Source organism: Saimiri boliviensis, chromosome 4, assembly GCF_048565385.1.
Source record: "Saimiri boliviensis isolate mSaiBol1 chromosome 4, mSaiBol1.pri, whole genome shotgun sequence".
NCBI classification, from domain to species: Eukaryota; Metazoa; Chordata; class Mammalia; order Primates; family Cebidae; genus Saimiri; species Saimiri boliviensis.
The window spans coordinates 135,662,425-135,671,425 of NC_133452.1; the positions used below are offsets into that span (position 1 = coordinate 135,662,425).

The 9,001-nt window shown below is 39.2% G+C and overlaps 1 long non-coding RNA gene across 1 annotated transcript; it reads right to left on the minus strand.

The window, feature by feature from the left end:
* Positions 1-447: 447 nt before the first annotated feature.
* Positions 448-8,617, minus strand: LOC141584168 (uncharacterized). Its single transcript, XR_012517104.1, has 3 exons — positions 8,452-8,617; positions 7,545-7,754; positions 448-549 (listed from the first exon to the last, which is right to left on the minus strand). It is a non-coding gene; the product is annotated as an uncharacterized LOC141584168 (long non-coding RNA).
* Between the last annotated feature and the right edge of the window lie 384 nt (positions 8,618-9,001).

The window sequence follows — 9,001 nt, forward strand, 5'->3', positions numbered from 1 at the left end:
ATCTATAAATGGGAACAAATATAATCCTAACAGAAAATTGTTGTTCAGGGTTTTATATGCATTCAAGATTGTTCTCACTAATTGCAATGGTGCATTTAATCTTCATAACTCTCTAAGGTAGATACTGTCAGTATTTTCATTTTATACATGAGGTAGCCTAGGTAAATGACATGCAGAATAGTGAAATAAATTTGACCAAGAGCACACAGATAGAAGTCACATTGCTGGCATTCCAATGCAGACAGCTGTCTCCATGTTATTAATATGCTATTTAATGGAAAACCCTAGAGACCTAACTACACCATAGCCTAATTGTGCCTTATTCTAGTTTTGTGTCTGCTTGTACATTTCTGCCCTTCTTGCACACATTTGCTCTTTATTCTACCAGCTTGGGCTGCCCCACTTCAAGCAGCATTTATTCACTTCCCACAGAGTTACCTCCTTATTGGATACTTGAAGCTGGTCTCAGCAACTCAGCCAGTTTCCTCTCCTCAAACTCCAGCTCCTCCTCCAGCACAGACTCTATAAGATCTTTGTACTCTTCACACTCTGACAAAAGACAGGCATGCCTGCATCAGTGGGAGGCTGGACATGCTGCTGTGGGGTCACTGCCTGCAGCACAGGAGGTAGGGTCTATCTCAAGGATAAAAGTATCCCCAGTACCAGGCTTTACACTGGGATTTCCGTATCTTTATTCCTCAACTACTCTCTGTTTTAGAGCTGAGGAAAGAAAAGCCCACAGGCAGATAAAGTAACTTAACAAGATGATTCAACTGCAATGAGGTAAAGTCAGAATTCATATCCCCTGAGGTCAAACTCCAAATCTTTTTGTTTGTTTGTTTGTTTGTTTAGCTGGAGTCTCACTTGTTGCCCAGGCTGGAGTGCAGTGGCACGATCTCAGCTCATTGCAACCTCTTTCTCCTGATTTCAAGTAAGTCTCCTTCCTCAGCATCCCAAGTAGCTGAGATTACAGGTGTGCACCACCACATGCAGCTAATTTTTGTGTTTTTAGTAGAGAGGTTTCACCATATTGGCCAGGTTGGTCTCAAATTCATGACCTCAAATGATCCTCCCACCTTGGCTTTCCAAAGGGCTGGGATTATAGGCATGAGCCACCATGCCAAGCCATGACTTCAAATCTTAAAGCCAGTGTACCAAGCCTTAAAGGCTCTTAAGTAAAACATGAACATGAGGGCATGAAATAATGACTTCCTGTGTGTTTGGGAAGACACTAAGAAGTATAGGACTGATGGTTCTTCTGTTTCAAGAGTCTCAGCTATCCCCAAATATTTCCAAGATTTAAACATTCATCTGGATACAACTTTGAAAAACTGTATGTGGAGGAGAAAGATCCAAATGACATATGCCCAAATGCTAACAGGTGGTGTTTTAAAGGAAGAACCAATACAGCGTTTGTCATGGTACTGCCACAGTAGGTTTTGAAGAATTATCATCAGGTGACCATCACCACTATCCAAAGAGGTTGCTACTAATCTATTACCAGCACAGATGAGAAAACTGAGGCAGAGTGGCGATGAGTTAGATTTGAACTCAGGACATTTGGCTCTGGGGTATATGCTCTTTAGTCATAGCACAATTATATCTTTATACTAAGCTCTTAGATAATATTTTCTTCTTATCTAGCTTGAGAAAATTTTGTCCTACAATTGTAATGATAATGATAATGAATGCAGTTTTTAAAAAAATGAGTTTTTCCACACAACAAAGCTCATCTTTTCACTTCTTTAATAAGTGGGGTTTTGGCTTTACTTTCTATGATGGTAAGTCAGACGGGAACTTTCAGCCACCCCACCCCCTGCAATGATTTACTTTAAAGTAATTGTAGAAATTGGAAAGCAAACTAAATTTCTTTTTTAAAAATTTATTTCATTGCTTTTTAGGTTTTGGGGTACATGTGAAGAACATGCAAGATTGTTGCATAGGTACACACGTGGCAGTGTGATTTGCTGCCTTCCTCCCCAACACCTATATCTGGCATTTCTCCCCATGCCATCTCTCCCCAACTCCCCACTCCCTGCTGTCCCCCCCATTTCCCCCAAAAGACCCCAGTGTGTAGTGCTCCCCTCCCTGTTTCCATGTGTTCCCATTGTTCAACACCCTCCTATGAGTGAGAACATATTGTGCTTGATTTTCTGCTCTTGTGTAAGTTTGCTGAGAATGATGGTTTCCAGGTTCATCCATGTCCCTACAAAGGACACGAACTCATTGTTTTTGATGGCTGTATAGTATTCTGTGGTTTATATGTGCCACATTTTCCCTGTCCAGTCTAGCATCGATGGGCATTTGGGTTGGTTCCTGGTCTCTGCTGTTGTAAACAGTGTTGCAATGAACATTCGTGTGCATGTGTCCTTATAATAGAACTATTTATAATCTTTTGAATATATACCCAGTAATGGGATTGCTGGGTCAAATGGAATTTCTATTTTTAGGTCATTGAGGAATTGCCACACTGTCTTCCATAGTGGATGAACTAATTTACAATCCCACCAACAGTGTAAAAGTGTTCCTATTTGTCCACATCCTCTCCAGCATCTGTTGTCATCTCCAGATTTTTTAATGATCGCCATTCTAACTGGTGTGAGATGGTATCTCACACCAGTTAGATTTGATTTGCATTTCTCTAATGACAAGTGATGATGAGCATTTTTTCATATATTTGTTGGCCTTATGTATGTCATCTTTTGTAAAATGTCTGTTCATATCCTTTGCTCACTTTTGAATGGACTTGTTTGTTTGTTTTTTTCTTGTAGATCTGTTTTAGTTCTTTGTACATTCTGGATATCAGCCCTTTGTCAGATGGGTAAACTGCAAAAATGTTTTCCCATTCTGTTGGTTGCCAATTCACTCTAATGACTGTTTCTTTCACCGTGCAGAAGCTGTGGAGTTTGATTAGGTCCCATTTGTCTATTTGGGCTTTTGTTGCCAATGCTTTTGGTGTTTTGGTTATGAAGTCCTTGCCTATGTCTATGTTCTGAATGGTTTTGCCTAGATTTTCTTCTAGGGTTTTTATGGTATTAGGGCTTATGCTTAAGTCTTTAATCAGCCTGGAGTTAATTTTAGTGTACGGTGTCAGGAAGGGGTCCAATTTCTGCTTTCTGCACATGGCTAGCCAGTTTTCCCAACACCATTTATTAAACAGGGAATGTTTTCCCCATTGCTTGTTTTTGTCAGGTTTGTCAAAGATCGTATGGTTGTAGATACGTTGTGTTGCATCCAAGGCCTCTGTTCTGTTCCATTGGTCTATATCTCTGTTCTGGTACCAGTACCATGTTTTGATTACTGTAGCCTTGTAGTATAGTTTGAAGTCTGGTAGTGTGATGCCTCCCACTTTGTTCTTTTAGTTTAGAATTGACTTGGCTATGTGGGCTCTCTTTTGGTTCCATATGAAGTTTAAGTACAGTTCTGTGAAGAAGGTCATTGGTAGCTCTATTGGGATACCACTGAAGGTAAATTATTTTGAGCAGTATGGCCATTTTCACGATATTGATTCTTCCTAACCATGAACATGGAAAATTTCTCCATCTGTTTGTGTCCTCTTTATTTCGTTGAGCAGTGGCTTGTAGTTCAACTTGAAGAGGTCCTTTACATTCCTTGATAGTTGTATTCCTAGGTATTTTATTCTCTTTGTTGCAATTGTGAATGACAGTTCATTCTTGATTTGGCTCTAAGTCTGTTATTGGTGTATAGGAATGCTTGTGATTTTTGCACATTGATTTTGTATCCTGAGACTTTGCTGAAGTTGCTTATGAGTTTCAGGAGATTCTGGGCTGAGATGATGGGGTCTTCTAGATATACAACCATGTCATCTGCAAATAGAGCCAATTTGACTTCCTCCTTTCCTATTTGAATACCCTTTACTTCTTTTTTTTTTGTCTGATTTCTCTGGCTAGAACTTCCAGTACTATATTAAATAGAAGTGGTGAGAGAGGGCATCCTTGTCTAGTGCCAGATTTCAAAGGGAATTCTTCCAGTTTTTGCCCATTCAGTATGATATTCGTTGTTGGTTTGTCATAAATAGCTTTTATTATATTGAAATTTCGTTCCATCAATACCTAGTTGATTGAGAGTTTTTAGCATAAAGCATTGTTGAATTTTGTCAAAGGTCTTCTCTGCATCAATTGAGATAATCATGTGGTGTTTGTCTTTTGTTCTGTTTATGTGGTGAATTATGTTTATAGACTTGCGTATGTTGAATCAGTCTTGCATCCCTGGAATGAAGCCTACCTGATCATGGTGGATAATCTTTTTGATGTGCTGTTGCAATTGGCTTGCCAATATTTTATTGAAGATTTTTGCATCTATGTTCGTCATGGATATTGGACTGAAGTTTTCTTTTCTTGTTGAGTCTCTGCCGGGTTTTGGTATCAGGATGATGTTGGTCTCATAAAATGATTTGGGAAGGATTCCTTTGCTTTGGATTATTTGGAATAGTTTCAGAAGGAGTGGTAGCAGCTACTCTTTGTATGTCTGGTAGAATTCGGCTGTGAACGCATCTGGACTTGGGCTTTTTTTGGGTGGTAGGCTCTTAATTGCTGCCTCAACTTTACATCTTCTTATGGGTCTGTTCAGGGTTTTGGCTTCTTCCAGGTTGAGGCTTGGGAGGAGGCAAGTGTCCAGGAATTTATCCATTTCTTCCAGGTTTACTAGTTTATGTGCATAGAGTTGTTTGTAATAATTTCTGATGATGGCTTGAATTTCTGTGAAATCTCTGGTGATATCCCCTTTATCATTTTATATTGCATTTATTATTTGTTTATTCTCTCTTTTCCTTTTTATTAATCTGGCTAGTGGTCTGTCTATTTTGTTGATCTTTTCGGAAAACCAGCTCCAGGATTTATTTATATTTTGAAGGAATTTTTGTGTCTCTATATCTTTCAGTTCTGCTCTGATCTTAGTTATTTCCTGTCTTCGGCTAGGTTTTGAGTTTTTTTTTTTTTAATCTTGCTTCCCTAGCTGTTTCAATTTTGACTATAGGGTTTCAATTTTTGATCTCTCCTTGCTTCTCATGTGGGCACTTATTGCTATATATTTTCCTCTAAAGACTGCTTTAAACATGTCCCAGAGATTCTGGTATGTTGTGCCTTCATTCTCATTGGTTTTGAAGAATGTCTTTATTTCTGCCTTCGTTTCATTGTTTATTCAGTCAACATTCAAGAGCCAGTTGTTCAGTTTCCATGAGGCTGTGCGGTTCCAGTTAGTTTTTGAATTCTGAGTTCTAACCTGATTGCACTTTTGTCTGAGAGACGGTTTCTTATGATTTCCTTTCTTTTGCTTTTGCTGAGGAGTGATTTACTTCCAATTATGTGGTCAGTTTTAGAGTAGGTGTGATGTGGTGCTGAGAAGAATGTATATTCTGTGGATTTGGGGTGGAGAGTTCTGTAAATGTCTATTAGATTTGCTTGGTCCAGGTCTGAGTTCAAGTCCTGGATATCCTTGTTAATTTTCTGTCTGGTTGATCTGTCTAATATTGACAATGGGGGGTTAAAGTCTCCCACTATTATTGTGTGGGAGTCCAAGTCTCTTTATAAGTCATTAAGAACTTGCCTTATGTATCTGGGTGCTCTTGTATTGAGTGTGTGTATATTTAGGATCATTAACTCTTTTTGTTGCATTGACTTTTTTACCATTGTGTAATGTCCTTCTTTGTCTCTTTTGATTTTTGTTGCTTTAAAGTCTATTTTATCGGAGATAAGAATTGCAACTCCTGTTTTTTTTTCTGTTTGTTTGTTTTTGTTTTTGTTTTTGTTTTGTTTTGTTTTGTTTTGTTTTTCTCTCCATTTGCTTGGTAAGTCCCCTTCTATCCTTTTATTTTGAGCCTTTGTGTATCCTTGCCTGTGAGATGGGTTTCCTGGATACAGCACACCTATGGGTTTTGGCTTTTTATCCAATTTGCCAGTCTGTGTCTTTTGATTGGAGTATTTAGTCCATTTACATTTAGGGTTAATATTGTTATGTGAATTTGATGCTGCCATTTTGGTGCTATCTGGCTGTTTTTCCCATTAGTTGATGCTGATTCTTCATTGTATTGATGCTCTTTACCATTTGGTATGTTTTGGAGTGGCTGGTACTCGTTTTTCATTTGTATGTGTAGAGCCTCTTTCATGAGTTCTTGTAAAGCAGGCTTCGTGGTGACAAATTCTCTGAGTATTTGCTTGTTTGCAAAGGATTTTATTTTTCCTTCACTTATGAAGCTTAGTTTGGCTGGATATGAAATTCTGGGTTGAAAGTTCTTTTCTTTAAGGATGTTGAATATTGGCCCCCAATCTCTTCTGGCATGTAGGGTTTCTGCTGAGAGATCTGCTGTGAGTCTGATGGGCTTTTCTTTGTGGGTAACCCGACCTTTCTCTCTTGCTGCCCTTAGCATTTTCTACTTCATTTCAACCCTGGTGAATCTGATGATTATGTGTGTTGTGGTTGGTCTTTGTGAGGAATATCTTTTTGGTGTTCTCTGTATTTCCTGGACTTGAATATTGGCCTGCCTTGCTAGGTTGGGGAAGTTTTCGTGGATAATATGGTGAAGAGTATATTCCAGCTTGGATTAATTCTCTTCATCACATTCAGGTACACCTTTCAAATGTAGATTAGGTAGCAAACTCAATTTCAATGTTAACAAGAGTCCTCCTCTAAATCCTTGTTCCTCTCATGCCCTTGTTCCCATGTTTCCTTGTCATTACAGCTTCTGCCTTCCTCCACTGTTAGTAATGAATTTGGCATTTTGCAGTGGATTTACAAATGTGACAGCTGACTTTGGACAGGAAAGAGCCAGCCCTTACCCTGGCCTGGCTTTCTACTGAGAACGGTGGTCTGCTGCACTTGGCCTTGTTCTTATTTGGGCATATGTCTCATAGCTCTGATCCTGGTGGTCCACCTGCCATTGCTTGCTCTCTGCAAAGCTGATACTCAGGGATAGAGAGCAAGGCTGTCACAAAGTCTCTGATTTTCTGGAAATAACCTTGATCTAACCAGAGCATGAGGAATGGTTAATTTGAATTATATGAGAAGAGAGTCTTGATCCAGACATAAAGACTTTTCTCCATGTCTGCTATTGAAGTTCGCATCTCCACATATCTGTGACTCATTGAGAATAGGCAGTTTTAAGTTCCTTCTAGGCAGATAGGTTACACTATTACTGCTTTCAGCCTTGATGCTGTTGGCACAGTGCTTTGCAAATGGGTGCTCTTAAAAACGTTTAAACTGAATCCTGAGATGTTTTAACCAACAGTGGTATTACATGTCTGTAGAAGCTGATATGGATTGCTGAGAGGGAAAGAGAGTTTCATCCATACATCAAGGTTTTAGTCTCTATTCCCCACTACACTCTGCAGATTTTACAACTTTGTGCTTCAGGTTTTCTGTCCCAGCAAATTGATAGTAAAACGTCCATTCTACCTTTCTGGGAGTATAGTCAGGATACAATTAATTTTGACAAATAATAAAGTCTGCAGTGTTTCATTACACAGATGAAAGATGGATGATCATTTATCACTTTGGTGACTATTCCCCTATTTCCCTGGGGGACCTACTGTATTTCTGCAGGTCATTGGCAAGGGAGTATGCAGTAGCTTTGGATGTCAGGAATTTCTCTTTAAGGTCTCAGAAGTTCTCCTGACATTTTTCCAACTAAGAGAGCAAGTATTGACTGGTTTCCAGTATGCTCATTTCTGCCAATGAACCAAAACAAGTGATGGGAGATACTGCCATGCTGAAGCTTCCAGAGGAAGTAGAGCCAGAGCCTAGGGAGAAGAAACCCTAACAAATAATACATTCAAAACAAATAAGCCAGGTGCAGTGGTTCCCGCTTGTCATCCCAGCACTTTGGGAAGCCGAATTGGGTGGATCATGAGGTCAAGAGATCAAGACCATCCAGGCCAACATGGTGAAACCCTGTCTTTACTAAAAAATACAAAAAATTAGCTAGGCATGGTGGTGCACCTGTAGTTCCAGCTACTTAGGCAGCTGAGGCAGAAGAATTTCTTGAACCCAGGAGGTGGAGGTTGTAGTGAACCAAGATCGTGCCACTGCACTCCAGCCTGGCGCCTGATGACAGAGTGAGAATCTGTCTCAAACAACAAAATAAATAAATGAAAAAAAAATAAAAGAAATGAATAATTGGCTGGGGGCAGTGGCTCAAGCCTGTCATCCAAGCACTTTGGAGGCCAAGTTGAGCAGATCACCTGAGGTCAGGAGTTCAAGACCAGCATGACCAACATGAAGAAACTCCATCTTCATTAAATCTATTTTTTTTTTTTAAGAAATGAATGGCTTATGGGAATTGCTGCACTATTTGGGTAAATTACTAAAAATTATTCAACTCTACAATTATAATGGGTAATTTTATAGTATGTAAATTATACCTCTGTAAAGATTCATTACATTAAAAAAAAAGAATTTCAACGAGTCTAAAGAAAGCATATCTGAGTCATAACTTACTTTTGGGATAAACTTTGGCAGCATTCCACAACTCTGAATATCCTTAGCAACAAAAAGAAGGCACAAGGTGGTTAAGCTTAGAGTCTAAGGCACTGTCTGTGCTTCAGGCTCTGATAGGAAGGCCAGAGGTAAGACCAAGTGCCAGACAATGGTGTGGAGTCACAATAACAGAATTAGAAGTTGGGAGCGTCATAGAATATTAGGATTTCTGCCTTCCAGGTGCCTAGGCCATGTGTAAACACAAGATCTCTTCTGAAGGTCACCACCAGTGGAGACCACGCCCTCAGCAGCCACTCTCAGTATTTGTATATCCTTGTGACAATCCCACAGGCCTCTCTCTTTCTAAAATTTACCCACATTTTCATTGTTTATTATTGAAAATGCACAGAAAACATCAAGGAATACTTATTTCCCCAAGTTCTAGCATTGTCTTAAGGATGGTCATGAAGTAATTTTTTCCTGATTAAAAATGTAACACTTTTAAATAGTCTTGGTATTCTTCTTTGGTTCTCCAGTTTTCCACATCATTTTAATACTATAAGAAAAAAAC